The sequence below is a fragment of the Narcine bancroftii genome, chromosome 1 (genome assembly GCF_036971445.1).
Source record: "Narcine bancroftii isolate sNarBan1 chromosome 1, sNarBan1.hap1, whole genome shotgun sequence".
Lineage (NCBI taxonomy): Eukaryota > Metazoa > Chordata > Chondrichthyes > Torpediniformes > Narcinidae > Narcine > Narcine bancroftii.
The window spans coordinates 431,358,772-431,377,874 of NC_091469.1; positions in this window are offsets into that span (position 1 = coordinate 431,358,772).

Consider the following 19,103-nt stretch of genomic DNA (forward strand, 5'->3'; position numbering starts at 1 on the left):
TTATAAGTGAGGAGCTGCATCAGTACTTCCTGACCAGAGGCATAGCCACCAGCAGGACCACCACCTATAACCCTAGAGGTAATGGCCTGGTGGAAAGGCAGAACAGCACCATCTGGAAGGGGGTGCTCTTGGCCCTCAGGTCCAAATATTTACCAGTGTCCCGCTGACAGGATGTTTTGCCTGAAGCCCTCCATGCTATCCGGTCGTTACTCTGCACCCCCTCAAACACCACCCCGCATGAACGCCTCTTTGTTTTCCCTAGGAGGTCAGCGAATGGTTCTTCTATCCCTCCCTGGCTGACATTCCCAGGGCCAGTTCTCCTTCGAGGGCATGTCAAAGGCCATAAGGCAGATCCACTGGTTGAACACCTCATTCATGCCAACCCCCAGAATGCATTTGTGAGGTACCCGGACGGCCACGTGGACACTGTGACCATATGAGACCTAGCAAGGGCTGAAGACCCCAAGATTGCCTTGCCAGCAGCCGACCACACTGCGGACCCGATGGTGCCACATCCAAGCACAGCCCTGGAGTCCAAGCTGCCTACCCTGCAGCCGGACATCCAGGCTCCTACCACTCCTGCAGCTGCGGAGGACCCCACCAGGAGTCCACTGCCAGCACCCCAACCCCCACAGTTCCTGCAGCAGATAATCCTCCTTCTTCGAAGGATATCCGGATCCAGAAGCAGGAGGTTATGAGTAAATTGTTGGGACTGAGGGCTGATAAATCCCCAGGGCCTGATGGGCTGCATCCCAGGGTGCTTAAAGAGGTGGCTATGGAAATTGTGGAGGCACTGGTCGACATTTTCCAAAGTTCCATAGATTCCGGGGAGGTCCCTGAGGATTGGAGAGTGGCTGATGTGGTGCCGCTTTTTAAGAAAGGAGGGAGGGAGAAAACGGGAAATTATAGACCGGTTAGCCTGACATCAGTGGTGGGGAAGATATTGGAGTCCATCATAAAAGGAGAAATAGCAGAACACTTAGTCAGTAATAATAGTATAAGGGCTAGTCAGCATGGATTCCTTAAGGGTAAGTCATGCTTGACTAACCTTCTGGAATTTTTTGAGGATGTGACAAAGAGGGTGGATTCGGGAGAGCCAGTAGATGTGGTGTATTTGGACTTCCAGAAGGCCTTTGATAAGGTACCGCACGGGAGTCTAGTGGGCAAGATCAGGGAGCATGGTATTGGAGGTAAGGTGCTGACATGGATAGGAAATTGGTTAAGAGATAGGAAACAAAGGGTTGGAGTAAATGGGTCTTTTTCAGAATGGCAGGATGTGACGAGTGGAGTGCCTCAGGGATCGGTGTTGGGTCCTCAGTTGTTTGTAATTTATGTTAATGATTTGGATGAGGGGATTATAAATAACATGAGCAAATTTGCAGATGACACTAAACTGGGTGGCGGTGTGGGGTGTGAGGAGGAGGTAAGGAAAATGCAGAGGAACTTGGACAGGCTGGAGGAGTGGGCGGCTAAATGGAAGATGAATTTCAATGTGAACAAATGTGAGGTTATTCATTTTGGGGGAAGTAATAGGAAAGCTGAGTATTATTTAAATGGAGACAAGCTAGGGAGTGGGGAAGTGCAAATGGATCTGGGTGTACTTGTTCACCGGTCACTGAAGGCTAGCATGCAGGTTCAGAAAGCTGTGAAGAAGGCAAATGGAATGTTGGCTTTCATAAAGGGGATTGGAGTATAGGAACAGAGACGCCCTTCTGCAGTTATACAGGGCCCTGGTGAGACCCCACCTGGAGTATTGCGTCCAGTTCTGGTCTCCAAACTTGAGGAAGGACATACTAGCTATAGAGGGTGTGCAGCGCAGATTTACAAGGTTAGTTCCAGGGATGGCAGGGTTGTCATATGCAGCAAGGCTAGAAAAACTGGACTTGTATCCATTGGAGTTTAGAAGGATGAGGGGGGACATGATTGAGGTATACAAAATCATCAGGGGGATAGACAAGGTGAAGTCTGATTACTTGTTCCCAATGATGGGGGAGATGAGGACTAGAGGGCATAGTTTAAGAATACAGGGTAGGCCCTTTAGGACGGAGATGAGAAAGCATTTTTTTACCCAGAGAAGTGTGAATCTGTGAAATGCTCTGCCACAGAGGGTGGTAGAGGCGGATTCGCTGACTATGTTCAAAAGAGAGTTAGATAAGACTCTTGTGGGTAACGGAGTTAAGGGTTATGGGGATAAGGCTGGAAAGGGGTACTGATGGTAATGATCAGCCATGATCTAAAATGGCGGTGCTGGCCCGACGGGCCAAATGGCCTACTCCAGCTCCTATTGTCTATTGCCGTACTGAAACGCCGGTTCTCCAGCGGTCCGGCAGACAGAGGAGGCCTCTTGTGTGGCTCACCATCCAGCGGGGGGGGGGGAGAGGGGGGTCCACTTTTGTAGCCAGTTGTCGTTAATTGTTAATTATTATTGTTCTGTTGTTATTGACTCCAGGTTTTGTTATTACAGGTGGGTTTTTTTTTTAAAAAAGGTGGGGGTGAATGTGGTGATATGGCTGTATGTACTGGCTGGCCCACCCTCCGGTATCTCCCTGCCTTAGCTCCTCCCTTGATCCTTCCCATGTGACCTTGGGCCATAAAGGTCGAGTCCCCTCTCCTTCCCACTCATTTTCCTAGCCGAGACCTGGGCCAGAAGTCTCTTGCTCAATAAAGCCTATCGTTCCCCTCAGTTTTCTGTCTGCGTCATTTTTGGGCTACCAAAAGTGCCCAACAGGGGCAAATGGTGGAAATTGTAGACAACAAAGACACCACATTCTGTTGTGCCAAACTGAAAATTAAAAAGAAAAATGGTATTCTGCTGCTCTGAGTGTAGGTTTTGTGCAAGAGCTTATGTACTCTGGAATTACAAATCACAGCCATAACCCCAATCATCTGGGTCAACTACATTTACAATGATTCAACTATTACAGCCAAGCAGCAGAGTCATGTAGAGCCATGTTGATTTTTGGGGTCACCATCCTCCATCAGGACACTTGACAGTTTGGTTTTGTTTAATATTTTTCATACTTGCCTGCATGTGAGGGTAACCAATAACAAGTGCCTGAAGCAGCAAACCACATGGGATCCCTTTCTGAACCCAGTGGCTTTGCAGAATTTAAGAATGATTGTTTGCAATCAGGTGCTGCAGTTAGTGAATCTAGTGACTGCTAAAAAGACAGGGAGGCCAGCAGTATCCAATTTGCCATCAAATATAGAAAAACCCAATGTATCTGGAATGCAGTCACTGGCATATATATAGATCTATATATATAAATTGAGGAATATAAATGTTAAAAAATAAAAATAAAAAATACTAAGTTTAAAATAGTAAAAAGTAAATGTTCTCTGAAGTAACAGACAAATCTTTTGTGAAGATTGAAGCAAATATTCAGCCAGCAGAGGGCCTTGGTCGTGCTTTGCTCATAGCAGGTTTCTGAATAAAGTCTTGTGAAACAGCAATGGAGTCTCCAGGATGAAGAGCTGGTTGATGCCGTTTTCCATTGGGGAACATAGGAAGTAGGAACAGGAGTAGGCCAAAAATGGCCCATCGAGCCTGCTCCGCCATTCAATACGATCATGGCTGACTCTCTTAAAGTGTCTCCTTATCCCTGCTTAGTAAAAGTTGCCTCAGTCTCTAAACTTGGGTGGGGGTGGGGGCTCTTTAATTATCTATAATATTATTGTTCATTTTTTTGGTGGTTCCGTGGAGGGGGAGGAACCTGCAGATGCAGCGATGGATAAATGTTTACAAAAAATGACTGAAAATAAAGTGGTGGTTTATCCAGTGTAAGTACAGTGTTGTGTTTTTGTCTTTTGTCTTTTAAACTGTTTATTCTTAATACAAATGCATTAGATAGGGATTATAAAACTAACTCTCAAGCAACCAGAAAATACATTTATCCCTTTAGGGTCTGTATAACAGAGGATTTACTGTAGTGCAACATTGTAATTTAATTCTTAATTGCTTCCAAATGTTGCATTCAACAATTAAGGGGAAATCATTTAAAATTTCTTTTGGAATAAACAAAAGCATTTCCTGCACCTATCTCTTTTTATCAACAATGATTACTCATCAAGTCAGGTCTATTGTCATCTGATTGTTTTGTTGGGTTGTGCTTGTACAAAGTTTTCCGGTCCTCGGTGCAAAACTTGCAGGCACACGTAACCAGACGTGCACACATACAGACAAATAATACATATGCAGGACAAGTATTTTATCTAGCATAAATAAATAAATAGATTTTGTTTTGTGCAAATGAGAGACTCGGATGGTTAGTGTGAGCAGTTCAGCATTCTACTGCCCATGGGAAGCAGCTACTCTTCAGCCTGGTGGTACTGGCTCTGATAATCCTGTATCTCTTCCCTGATGGGAACAACTGAAAGATGCTTTGTGCAGGGTGAAAGGGGTCCTCATTGATTTTGTGTGCCCTCTTTAGACAATGATCCTGGTAGGTCACATTGATGAGGGGGAGGGACACTCCAGTGATCCTCTCTGCCACTCTACGGTCCTGTGGATTGACCTCCGATTTATTTCTCTGCAGGAACCATAGAGCTCCTATAGAGGGTTAACATAATGGTGGCCAGTAGCCTTACCTGTTTCAGTCTTCAAGAATTGTAATCACTGTTGCACCTTCCTGATAAGTGAAGAAATTTGAGCGTCCACAATAGATCAATAGTTAAGTGAACTCCAAGAAACTTGATGCTCTCCACTCTCTCTGCTACAGAGTTGTTGATGTGTAGTGTAGGGTGGTTGTTCCTCATCCTCCTGAAGTCATAGATCATCTCCTTTATCATGTTCACATTGAGACTCAATTTTTTACTCTCACACAATTTCACAAGATTTTCCACCTCTTTTCTGTAGTGCCGACTGCTGCAAAAACAACACTGTTGGAGCTGGATCTGGTGATGCATTTGTGGGTCAGTAGTGTGAACAGGTGTTGGCTAACCAAACAGCCCTGAGGTACACCAGTGTTCAGCGTTATGGTACTCGATATTCTCCTACCATCCCAGATGGACTGTGGTCTTTCCGTTAGGACGAGCAGGATCCAATTACAGATGGACGTGCTGAGTCCTAGTGAGAACAGCTTTCCATAAGCCTCTGGGAATAATTGTATTAAACACCAAGCTGAAGTCAGTGAAGAGCAGCCTGGTGTTTTTCAGGTGGACCAGGGTGGAGTGAAGTGACAAGGCTATAGGATTCTATGTGGAACTGTTTCTTCATAGGTAAACTGAAATAATCCAGTGTCTCCAGGAGGTGTGCTTTGATGCTCTTCATCACCAGATACTCAAAGCATTTCAGAATGGTGGTCAGTCCCACAGTATGGTAGTCATTGAGAGTTCAGACCTGGCTGATTTTAATGCCATCCTACACCCTGTCCTGAAGGCAGCATCATGAGTTCTGAGAAGGACCTGGATCTCTGCATCCAACCATGCTTTCTGGTTAGTTCTGGTTGTAAAGCATTTTATTCCTTTGAAGATAACAGGAAAAAAATGGCATTTTGAAGCTCTATGTATTACAAGAGATACCATATTTTATTAGAAGCTTACATGGAACTAATAATCAAAGTGGCTATTGCAATACATGAATACATGACAAAAACTGGTGTACTAGCAGATTTGCAAAATTTGGTAAATACACAATGACATAATCTTTAGTATTTCTAGGGATGTCGGTTGAGAGATGAATAATCATCACCATCTAAGTCAAATCCTCAAATAATGCCTCTAAGAATGCAAAGGAAGAAGGGGTCTGAAATAATTTTTTTGAGGTAAGATGAGAAGGTTGATTTTTGTGAGTAGTCCATCCATACATAGTTCAACAATAAAAAAAATCTCTATGGAATGCAGTCAACGCATCTGCCTGCATGTATTTAGACTCCCCCTGTAATGACTCCGTAGAGTCCAAGTAACATACATTATAATGCAACTATGAATTTCCTCCACTGCAAAGACCAAGGAGTAATCCAGATGTAGAATTATAAGATGAGATAGAGGAAGATGAAAAGTTTCTTGAAGCTCAAATAGTGAGGTGCTTGCGTCGTGAGTTATCCTTTCAGGAATGATATTTTGAAGTATTTTTGAGTTCAGCCTTCAGAGACTTGGCTTATTTCTAATTAATTCTGACAGTGAATCACCTCAGTCATTATTTTATTTTTATTCAGAATTCAGATTTATTGTCAGAGTACATACATGACATCACATGCAACCCTGAGATTCGTTTTTTTCTGGGGATGAGGCAGAATTACTACTTACCGGTTGTGCAAAAAGAAATGTAAACAGCATATACATGTAAATCAGTGGTTTTCAAACTACCCCCCTAAACTCACATTCCACAAAAAAATAATTCGATAATACAGTAATTATTATAAGTCATACAAAATGATACAAACATTTTTTAATTTTTCTCCCCAACCCCCCCTCCCTTCCAAAAAAATGAAGGAAGAAAAAAAGAACACCTTTACAAATATTTGGAAGAGCAGGGATTGATAGGAAGTAGTCAGCATGGTTTTGTCAGGGGTAGATCATGCATAACAAACATTAGAGTTTTTCGAGGGGGTTAAAAAAGATTGATGAAGGGAAGGCTGTGGATGTTGTCTATTTAGACTTTAGTAAAGCTTTTGACAAAGTTCCCCACAGGAGGTTAGGAAAAAAGGTGGAGGCATTAGGTATAAATAAGGAGGTAGTGAAATGGATTCAGCAATGGTTGGATGGGAGGTGTCAGAGAGTACTGGTAGAAAATTGTTTGTCAAATTGGAGGTCGGTGACTAGTGGAGTTCCTCAGGGATCGGTCCTGGGTCCACTACTGTTTGTTATATATATTAACAATCTGGAAGAAGGGGTGGTAAATTGGATAAGTAAGTCTGCAGATGATACAAAGATTGGTGGTATTGTGGACAGTGAGGAAGATTACCGTATCTTAAAAAGAGATATAGGAAAATTAGAGGAGTGGGCTGAGAAATGGCTAATAGAATTTAATACGGATCAGTGTGAAGTACTGCATTTTGGAAAGGCAAATCTAAATAGGTCATATACATTGAATGGTAGACAATTGAGGAGTGCAGAGCAACAAAGGGATTTAGGAGTTATGGTAAATGGTACCCTCAAAGTTGATACTCAGGTAGATAGATTGGTGAAGAAGGCATTTGGAATTTTGGCCTTCATAAATCAGAGTATTGAATTCAAGAGTTGGGATGTTATGATGAAATTATACAAAGCATTGGTGAGGCCGAGTTTGGAATACTGTGTGCAGTTTTGGTAACCAAATTATAGGAAGGGTATAAACAAAATAGAGAGAGTGGAGAGAAGGTTCACGAGAATGTTGACAGGATGTCAGGGTTTGAGTTACAGAGAAAGGTTGAGCAGCCTGGAGCTTTTTTCTCTGGAGCGTAGAAGATTGAGGGGGGATTTGATGGAGGTGTTCAAGATTTTAAAAGGGACAGAGAGAATCAACGTGGATAGGCTTTTTCAATTAAGAGTGGGGGATATTCAAACCAGAGGCCATGGTTTGAGATTGCAGGGGGAAAATTATAAGGGGAACATTAGGGGAAATTTCTTCACGCGAAAGGTGGTTGGGATGTGGAATAAGCTTCTGGCAGAGGTGGCTGAAGCAAGGACGTTATTTACATTTAAGGAAAGACTGGATAATTACATGGAGGGGAGAGGATTGGAGGGGTATGGACCAGGTGCTGGTCAGTGGGACTAGGAGGGTGGGGATTTGTTCCGGCATGGACTAGTTGGGCCAAACTGGCCTGTTCTGTGCTGTATATGGTTATATGGTATTATACATATATAATAGTATTAGCATATATATTCATTGATACTTGTCAGCCACAATCGAGCCTGCAGCTGACGTGGACTTTTACCCCTTCCATAAATCTTCGTCTGCGAAGCCAAGCCAAAGAAGAAAGAAGCATATATATTCATTGATTCTTTTTGTAGTTTCAAATGGAGAGGGGTAGGTTAAGTGGAGAAGGTGGATGGAATTTTATTCATAAAATCCACATATGGTTTCCAAATTTTATAAAAGTTTTCAACTCGATTTCTTAAACTATGTATAATTTTTTTCTAAAAGTATACAAATTTGCCTTTCAAAATGCCATCTGCCTAATAATAACACATTTTCAGTTTTCCACGTTACCACTAGAGATTTCTTTGAAGTTGCTACTACTATATTTAAAATAAATTCTTGATATTTATCCAATTTCAGTTTTATATCTTTTTCATATATATTCATAAGTAAAAATACTCTTGGATCTTTTTGTATCTTTATCTTCATAATTTGTCCTAGTAATACACTCAAATCCTTCCAAAATCTTTCCAATCTTTCACAGGACCATATCAAATGCAGAAAAGTCCCTGTTTTCTTAATACATTGAAAACACTTATATTAATAATTAGAATCTAGTCAATTTAATTTATGTGGCATATTGTATAATTGATGAAGAAAATTATATTGAACCATTTGATATCTTGCATTAATTATATTTGTAACACTCCCTTGATGCAATCCTCTTGGATTTGTACATTTAAAACTCTCTCCCATCATAATTTTGATTTGTACAAATCTTTTTTCCTTGTAGTTTCTTGTAATTTTATATACATATTAGTAATAAATTTCTTAATAATAAGGCATCTGTTATTATACCTTCAACTTGACTTTGTTCTGGGAGTCTCAAATCTGTTCCTAATTTCTTTTTTAAGTATGATTTTAATTGGAAATATGCAAAAAACTATTATTTCGCATATTATATTTATCTTTTAATTGCTCAGAAGGTAAAAAGAAAGATCCTAAAAAAAAAAACAATTTTTTATCCTCTGTAAGCCAACTATCAAATAAAGAGTTATTCAAAGCAAAAGGAAAAGGTTGATTTTGTTTTAACAACATTTTTAGTCGTTGATAACCCTAACCCTCTCTCCATATGAATCCCGTTCCTTTCAATCTGAACCCAAGCTATTTTTTTACCCATTTGATAACAGGGAGACAAAAATATTAATTTAATTTTTAAAATTTGGAACTCTTCGTCCTCCCTGATCAAATTTTCATGTTAATTTTTCATGACCAACTCTTGACATCTTATCTTTCCAAATGAATTCTCATATAATTTTATTCAAACCCCAAAAAAAAATAATTCTGGAACATGATTGAAATAAATATTGTATTCTTGGAAAAATATTAATCTTAATACAATTATCATTATTGGTAAATCTTTCCATCTTCTCAAATCTTCTTCTATCTTTTTCAGCAGTGGTGAATAATTTAACGAAAATAAATTATTTATATTTCTATTAATTTTTAATTCCTAGATATTTAATTGCATCATTTTGCCACTTAAATTTTGTCAATCTGTTACATTTTACACCCATATCCACCATAGGCATCACCTCACTTTTATCAACATTGACTTTATAACCCGAAACTAATCCATCTTCTTCTTAATCTCATATTCAGCTTATTTAATGATATTTCTGGTCCCGTTAAATAAACTATAACATTGTCTACAAACAAACTAATTTTATGTTCTTTATTACCTATCTCAAATCCTTTGATTTCTTTATCAATTTTTATTATTTCTGCTAATGGATCCATTGCTAATGCAAATAAAAAAGGTGACAATGGGAAACCTTGTCTCGAAGACCTTTCTAACAAAAAAGGGTTTGATATTTGTCTATTTGTAACCACTTTTGGTTTTGGCTGATCATACAATGTTTTTTATTCAATTTACAAAAATATCTGAAATCCTAAAAGCATTAAGTGTTTTAAACAAAAAATCCCATTCCAATCAATTCTACATTATGTTCTTTTAAGATTTTTTGTAGAAGAAATAATTTGTCCTCTCAGTTAAGCTTTAAGCATATCCCATATCAAAAAGCTGTTATTAGCAGAGGAGAGATTTATCTCACAAAATTATTCTATCTGTCTCCTAATAAACTCACATACATCTGTCATTTTCAACAACATGGCATTAAAACACCATCTGTGCACATTTTCTTGTTTTTCCAGTATCGCATTAGTTAAAGTCTGACAGTAGCCTCGCCAAGTATTCCATTTTTATCACTCTACTTTTTAACTGTGCAGATATTAAAAATAAATCAATCCTTGTATGTGAGTCATGGACCCTTGAGTAGAACAAGTAGTCTCTCTCTGTGGGGTTGAGCTGCCTCCAGATATCAATCAGATTTAAATCTTTCAAATATTATAATGCTGTTTTTGTGACCTTTGCGCTTGATACCATTCTCGCTGATTTATCCAATATTATATCTAGACAGAAATTAAAATACCAACCCCCCACCCCCAGCCAATATATATTGTCTACCTTCTGCTGCTTTTAAAAATATATCCTTCATAAAGACTACATCATCATAATTTGGAGCATAAATATTCATAAACATCCAGGATTCTGCATAAATTTTACACTGTACCACCACAAACATTCTGTCTTGGTCAATCAATACATCTTCTACTATTGCTGGTACATTTTTATTTATTATAATTGATACTCCTCTCACCTTTGAACTGAGAGAAGACGATATTACTTGCCGCCCCACCCATCCTCTTTTTAATTTACCATGTTCCACTTTAGTAAGTTGTGTTTCCTGAAGGAACACTACATCTGCTTTTAGTTTGTTTTTTTAAGTGTGGCATGACCCTTTTCTTTTTCACCAGCCAATTTAGCCTGTTAACATTCAGACTAATAAATTTTAACATCATATCCATACCAATATTATTTTTTTAAATTGTTCAGCAATAAAAACCTTTTTGATTTATTCAAATAATAGTTATCGTTCCCCTTTAAAAAACATGTATCTGTCTGACGGTGACGTGAACGAAAATTCCCAGCAGCCCACAAAAAAAAAAGTCCAGCATATCCTTTCCAGCTACAAAAATATGCTCTGCATCAAACAGTTTTATTCAAGAATAGGTTTGGTGGGTTCAAGAGAATCAAGGCTGGACACGTGTTATCAACAAACAATTAACTTTATTTACACATAGGGGAATTCACAAAAGAGTACACATTCACACAGACCAACCCACAAATGATACACAAATCGGACACATCGGGTGCAAATAAATAAACATTCTCAACCCTTGATTGGGAATGAGAGGGTTAAACACATGGTACCATACACTCTCTCCATCTCTTGCAGGCACAGCACCCCAACAAACAGCAAATTAATTACAACTAACAAATATATCAAATGAACCTGGTCTCCAGCATCACTCACAGGTCAGGATCTAGGACAAGCTCATTTTATTCAGCCCTCCAGAGTTTCTTGTGGCCTGCAGCTTGGAGTTCAGTCATGGTCTCCTTGCAGCAGCAAAGAAAGAGAGATTGCATGACCATGGCTTTTTTTCAATGCAAAACCTGTCCACGTGACCTGTGAGGACCAATCATCTGTCAGCCTCACCTGTGGGCAGATCTAACCCTTGACTGGCAGGTGATACTCAACTAGGCTCCAGCCACCGAGGTCATATGACTCTCCGCAATCCACATTTCCACCAGATTTGTGACAGAGGTGCCATATTATCCTGACAATCCATACTCCCACCAGATTCAAGAAAGAGAGAGGTCACATTACCCTCCACAATCCACACCGCACAAACATGCCATAAAGACTGTCAGAAATTAAACAAAGCTCCTCTGGTAGAAGGTGGGCAGAAAAATAGCACAGTGCATTGAACTATTTAGGCCCTGGAAACATAGCATCCATGACCTCATTCATTTGTCGAGGCAAATGCTCTGAGCCTTCAACCCTTCAGAATTTTGCTGTGGCACTTGCAGAACCCAAATATCAAGTAGTAACATAGAAGCATACACATACACATGCACATGCACACATACAGGCACACATGTATATATGCACATGTGCACACACATATACACACACATATGCACATGCACACACATAATTGTGCACACGTACATGCAGACATGCACACATGTAAATACATGAATCCACAAATATACAAGCACACAGACACATGCTCTGTTGTGAGTGAGGAAACAAGTTTGGTAGGTTATTTGACAATTAATAATGAATGTGGGGGTACTAGCATGGGAACAAAATACACACACACACACACACACACACACACACACACACACACACACACACACACACACACACACAATGAACTGCACATACAATGATCAAGGAAAAATCACTATGATGGCCGACTACCCCTTGACTCAGTGCAAGCATGGCTCTCTGCTACAAGGGACACTAATTAAATGCTCTCAACCCTTTTAGCAATGCACATCTTACCAACAGTTTCTCCAGCACCATTCCACATTTCTAGGCCTGGAGTGAAGCAGGGTAATCCCAAGCTGGCAAAAAGGGAGAAAACAAAGTGCACATGACACCTTTATAGTGCTGAAGGGTCCAGCCCAGGTAATTTACATGGACACAACAGCGAGGTATGCACTAATGGGTGAGGTGGAACAAAACCTTGATTGGCAGCTGGTATGTCCTCCGACTAGGTAGGAGGCAGAGTTGTCACATGACAGTCGCAACCCTTCCCAACACCACTCGGAGGTCACATCACTCACCAATTATGAGACAATCAATAAAAAAGACATTTTAAAAAAACAATACTAATCAAGTGGGTCAATATATACACCAGTGCCTTCCAAATGCTGGACAAATTCCACATAGTCAAATTAAATGGCAGCGCCTCATCAGTCCCCCACTCCTGTTGTGTAATCGATGGAGCAGGGTGCTGGGGGAGCTGCTCCCCAGTGTCAGAGGGGAAGGTAGAAAAAGGAATTTGTTTGGTCACTGACTTATATGCTTGTCTTCTCTGGCTTGGCTGGCAAACGTGAGCACCTTTACCACCAATGTCTGCAAGCAGGTAGTGCAAGGTCATCCATCAGGTGCAAGAACCCTCTCTTTGGTTGCACATCTAGCACCTTAGCATCATGTATGGGTGCTCCCTATGCACAAAGCCCAGATGCCTGTCACCATTCTATCCTGAGGTGAGGCAGGGGGCAGGCCAGCAGGTATACATCCAAGATGTACCTGGAGCACCCATTTTTCCAGGCTGATGTTTGACACCAGGATGCCATTCTGTGGTGATACCATCACCGAACTGTCTGTGACTGCCTATGCCCATCTGCATTTCTATCTACCTACAGCAGGTGGAAACCTACTGTTCCTGCAGGGAGGTAACCTGTGAAGTTGGCTCCATCTACTCCTTGTCAATCACAAGCCCTATATAAAGGTTCACACCGGGCCTTGTGTAGGCAGTAGAACACATGGACCCAGAAGGGATAATGAACCATTTTTGCAAGTTTTAAGCTAACTAAAGCCCGTAGTTTGAGCTTATTTGTTCGCACTGCAGTGTATCATGTGTTCCCGCTCGCATTCTCTTTCAATGGGTGCCTCAAGTGCCTGTGTTGGATCCCAGTAATGATAGCTAGGAGGAGTCAGGATGGAAAGTACATCAATTTAGTATTTTTAAATAAAGGCTCCCACACAGCCCCACCCCATGAGATGCTTTTTTCTATTAATGGGAGTTCTGGCGTGATGTATTCATCGTGAAACAAAATATACACAATGTTTCCTACCATGGTCTGATCGATGCCAGTTAACTTACAAACTGTAACTTTGCATCCACAGATTATGTACCTATAAATTATATGTTCAGTTTCTCTGAGTGTGCTTAGATATCATGCATAGCTCGGGGTGCCATTTTTTTAAAAATCGATTACAAAGGCTTGATAAGCTAGAATGTCCAGTGATAGTTTCCATGGCAACACCTGTTCTCTTGCTGAAACTTTTTTTCATAATGTGGTAGAACAAGGTTCTGCAGGAATGTCGGGGGATGTCCTCACTGGGCTGGGGAGGATGGCCCGCCTTCTGTTCCTGTAGCTCCTCCCCATAAAGGCTGAAAGCCTTAGTTTCCTTCCTCCTGCCTTGGACTTGAGCCAGTAGCAATGTAGAGACAGTTCTGTGTCTTCTGATCAATAAAGCCTTTGACTCTTGCTTCGTGTATGCGAGTGGTCATTGATTGCGTCACAGTTTATTGATCAGAAATGTTAAAGTGCCCTGGACAAGGCAATCCAACTGGAGAAGCTGGAGATTGATCTAAAGGATCCAGAGGCCTCAGTAAAGTTTGATATGTGGCTACACTGTGGTATTAATTGACAATGTAATGAAATGTGAGAGGCCAAGGAAGCTCGGGGTGGTGGCCCTTCAACGTACTAGGGGACTCGTGGGGGGCATTCCTACATTACGGTTCTATTGTACTCCTGGAAATTCTCATCGTCCTTTTGCTTAAAATTATATGCTCCATACACCAATGTCTAAAAACATACGGCTTCAACCACATTATTTAGAATTTAGTTAATTATCATTTCCATGATAAACAGGGGGAAAGTGGTATTGGTTGACAATGTAATGAAATAAATGAGCTGTGTATAAGAGTTAAGATGTTGGATACTTTGAAACAATTATTATAACCGTATTATGAAAGGTAGAGTAGACTTTTAAATGATTGCTGTGACTTACTAAAAAATGGGTGTTGGGACCCCCACACAGACAGGTTAGCTGCAACTAACAACATTCCATATAACTATCCACTATCACCACTTGCATGAAGCCATCTCCAGGTCCCCTACAATAGTGCTATTGCCCGCCCTTACACATAATGTTCTGTCAGACACAGCCCATTCATAAACGGGTTCCAGTCCAAAATCAGCTGACGGCACTACAAGCTTGTCAAGAATGTGGAAACATCAAAAGCCTGCAGAACGACCAACTTGGTGCTGATGGCTTTGTTTCAGCATCTAGTTGAATTAGGGTCATAATGAATATGGAGAATGCTGGATAAGCAACCATTTACATGTGCCAAGAGCCAGGCTAAACACTGTCTTAAAGGACCCTTTTGAACTATTGTTATCATGTCTGCCACAAATCCATATCCTTTATAGAAATAATCAATGATAACCATTTTCCTGCCTTTAGAAATGAGCAAACACTGACTGTAACACCTCAGCTTGTAACAATCCCCTCAAAGGAATGTTACTTCATCATATGCTGCAAAAGTGCCTTCAATATTGTCCTCTGTAACTATACTTTGAATGAGGTTCAACAGTATTAGGGAGGTGACCGTGTCTACCCAACCCTAACTACTGCTCATTCCCGCTAGCATGACTCTAATAAATTCTCTGTGTGTTGTATTTTGTGATTTGGTTGTACTTCTTGTACCTTGACAGGGCTAAACTATTATACACTGTTTGAAGCCCTACCTGAGGTTCCACAAAATCACAACTGATGGTGATCAGAACAACATGCTCTTCGCAGCGGTGGGCCACCGTGGGTGCCAATTAATTTGCGACTGCACTGAATACGAAGAGGCAATGGCCCTAGGGAGTCCCGAAGAATGTGATGTATGCACGTTTCCAGCTTGGCTCCCAACACCAGGATCCAGGTTGTTTGGTCGACGGTTTTGTGAGGGCCATGCGGGAGCTGGGACGAGACTGCATATGCTAGGATGTGACTGAAGTGACCTACCAAGAGGAGCTCATCCGCCATGGGCTAGTCACTGGATTCCACTCCCATCAAATACAGCAACGACTCCTGAAGAAAGGAGATCGGTCCCTACAGGAAGTGGTGCAAATGGACTGAGTGATTGAGACTGCTAAAAAGAATGTGGAGGACTACTCAGCGGGCCATGCAGCCATCAGGTAGGGAGAACAGGTGGCGCCATCTTGGGACTCGGGGCCCCTGCATGCCACTGCCACCAGTGAGCACTTGAGGTGCAACTACTGCGACCAAAGCGAACACCCGCAAAAGTACTGCCCGGTCTGTAGCACAACCTGCTCGGAATACTGGAGGAAAGGACATTATGTCATTCTAAGCCCCTCTCTAGCCGTGCTATGTGTGCACCACGACCCATGTCACCACCTTGGGCTGACCCTCTTCCGTAGTCATTTCTGGTTGCTGAGAACCAAACTTCTGGGCCAAGGGCACAAAGACATGGAGGGACGTCACATCTGGCTTCACTTCCAGACTCTACCGTGTGCAATCCATGGAGATGGCCATCTTCGTAATCTCCCGGGTGGACATCTTGGCAGCAGCCAACCCAACAACATGGCAGCAGTGATTCAGACAGTGAGCTGATGGTGGCTTCCATTTTGCTGGACCAGAGTAGACCACACCAGATGGGACGATTGATGATGGACATTGAGGTAAACAGTCACACCACTGGCTGCCTGTTCGACACGGGAAGCACCAAAAGCTTCATACACCTGGGCACAGCCGAACGTTATTCTCCGACCATATCCCCAGCCAAATCCCTCTCTACGGAAATCCATGGGAGATGCACCGTGTCTCTAACCATGGGGGCACCAAATAAAAGAACTTCAAACTGCTGGTGATGCCCCACCGCTGTGCACCCGTCATATTAGGGCAGCTTAAGGGTGTGCTGATGCAGTTTGGCGGCCCCACCGCCCCCTCACCATCAGTAATAACCAATTCTGTGAGGTCCCTCCCCTCCCCCCCCAAAGAGGCCCAATCACTTTCCTGAACGCCAGGCCAAGCTTCTAACCTGCAGCCTAGCCATCCTCCAGGTCCCTCCACCTCCACTGTTCCAAAACCTCACCCTGGACAGAAAACCTATGGCCACAAAGAACAGGCAATACAGCCCCAAGGTCAGGGAATTCATTAAGTTGGAGATGGAGTGGCTGCTGGGGGAGGGCATAATAGAACCAAGTATCATTCCCTGGAAGGCACAAGTAGTGGTGGTGAAGAGTGGGGAGAAATACTGGATGGTGATAAACTACAGTCAGACCACCAACTGTTTCCCTTTACTGGATGCCTACCTTTGCTCTGCATAGCTGATATGGTGAATGAGATCACCAAGTATAGTGTCTTCTTTACCATAGACCTCAAATCGGCATACTACCAAATCCCGATTTGCCCAAAAGATCAGCCATACACAGCATTCTGACTCTATCATTTCCTATGGGTCCCATTTGGCCTCATGAATGGGGTGTCAGTGTTCCAAAGGAAAATGATTCGCATGGTGGATGACAATGAACTAAAGGCTACAGGGGTGACTACCATAGGATGAGGGAGGAATTGGGAGGAATTGGGCAGAGTGGACTGGGAGCACAGACTAATTGATGTTGAGGAACAGTGGAAGATTTTCAAAGAAATATTTTGTAATGCTCAACAAAAATATATTCCGGTCAGGAAAAAGGGCAGCAAAAGAGGGAAAAATCAACCATGATTAACAAAGGAAATAAAGGAGATATAAAATTGAAGGTGCAGGTGTACAAAGCTGCAAAGAGCAGTGGGAAACTGGAAGATTGGGAAAACTTTAAGAGTCAACAAGGGGTTACAAAGCGGGTAATAAGAAATGGGAAAAAGGATTATGAAAGTAAAATGGCACAAAATATAAAAACAGAAAGCAAAAAAATTTATACATATATGAAACGGAAGAGGGTGGCCAGAGTTAACATAGGACCCTTGGAGGATGAGAAAGGAAAACTGGTAGCAAAAAAATGAGGAAATGGCCGAGGCATTAAACAAATATTTTGTGTCAGTCTTCACGGTGGAAGACACGTCCAGCATGCCCAAGTGCAGAGTTAAGGATGTGAATGTTGGGGAGGGCCTTGATAAAATAGTTGTTACAAAGGAAGTAGTGATGGAGAAACTAATGGGACTAAAGCCAGACAAATCGCCTGGTCCTGATGATATGCATCCAAGGGTTCTGAAGGAAATGGCAGAAGTTATAGTTGATGCATTGGTGGTCATATACCAAAATTTCTTGGATTCTGGGCAGGTCCCGGCAGACTGGAAAACGGCAAATGTCACGCCACTTTTTAAGAAGGGATGTAGGCAGAAGACTGGAAATTATCAGCCAATTAGCTTGACGTCTATAGTTGAAAAAATGCTTGAAGCCGTCATTAAAGATGAAATAGTGAAACTTTTGCAATGTAAGGGTTCAATCAGGCAGAAGCAGCATGGTTTTAGAAAGGGAAGATCTTGTTTGACAAACTTGTTAGGATTCTTTGAGGATATAATGGGTGCGGTGGATAGAGCGGAACAGGTTGATGTTGTATATTTGGATTTCCAGAAAGCGTTTGATAAGGTGCCGCACAAGAGACTTCTCAGTAAGTTACAGGAAAGTGGAGTCCGGGGAAGTATATTGGCCTGGATTGAAAATTGGTTGTATGACAGGAGGCAGAGAGTTGGGATAAATGGGAATTTTTTAGGTTGGCAGAGAGTGGTAAGTGGGGTGCTGCAGGGGTAAGTGTTAGGCCCACAACTGTTCATCATTTACATTGATGACTTGGAGGAGGGGACAAAATGTGGTGTAGCCAAGTTTGCAGATGACACCAAATTGAGTGGAAGAGCAAATTGTAATGAGGATGTGGAGAGTCTGCAGAGGGATATAGTTAAGTTGGATGAGTGGGCAAAGGTCTGGCAGATGGAGTACAATGTTAGTAAGTGTGAGGTTATCCACTTTGGCAAGAAAAATAAAAGAGCTGAATAGTATTTAAAGGGTGAAAAACTACAGCATGCTGTTGTGCAGAGGGACTTGGGAGTGCTTGTGCATGAATCGCAAAAAGTTAGGTTGCAGGTACAGCAGGTTATTAAGAAGGCAAATGGAATGTTGGCCTTCATCGCTAGAGGAATTGAATTCAGGAGTAGGGAGGTAATGTTGCAACTGTATAAGTTACTGGTGAGACCGCACCTGGAGTACTGTGTCCAGTTCTGGTCTCCATATTTGAGGAAGGATATACTGGCTTTGGAGACGGTCCAGAGGAGGTTTACTAGGTTGATCCCTGGGATGAAGGGGTTGACTTATGATGAAAGATTAAATTGTTTAGGATTGTATTCGCTCGAGTTCAGAAGAATGAGAGGAGATCTTATAGAAACATATAGGATTATGAAGGGTATGGATAGGATAGATGTAGGAAGGTTTTTTGAGCTGGCTGGGGAAACTAAAATGAGAGGACATAGTCTCAAGATTCGGGGGAGTAGATTTAGGACAGAGATGAGGAAAAATAGTTTTTTCCCAGAGAGTAGTGAAAGTTTGGAATTCTCAAACCAGGGAAGTGGTTGAGGCTGCCTCATTAAACATATTTAAAATTCGGTTA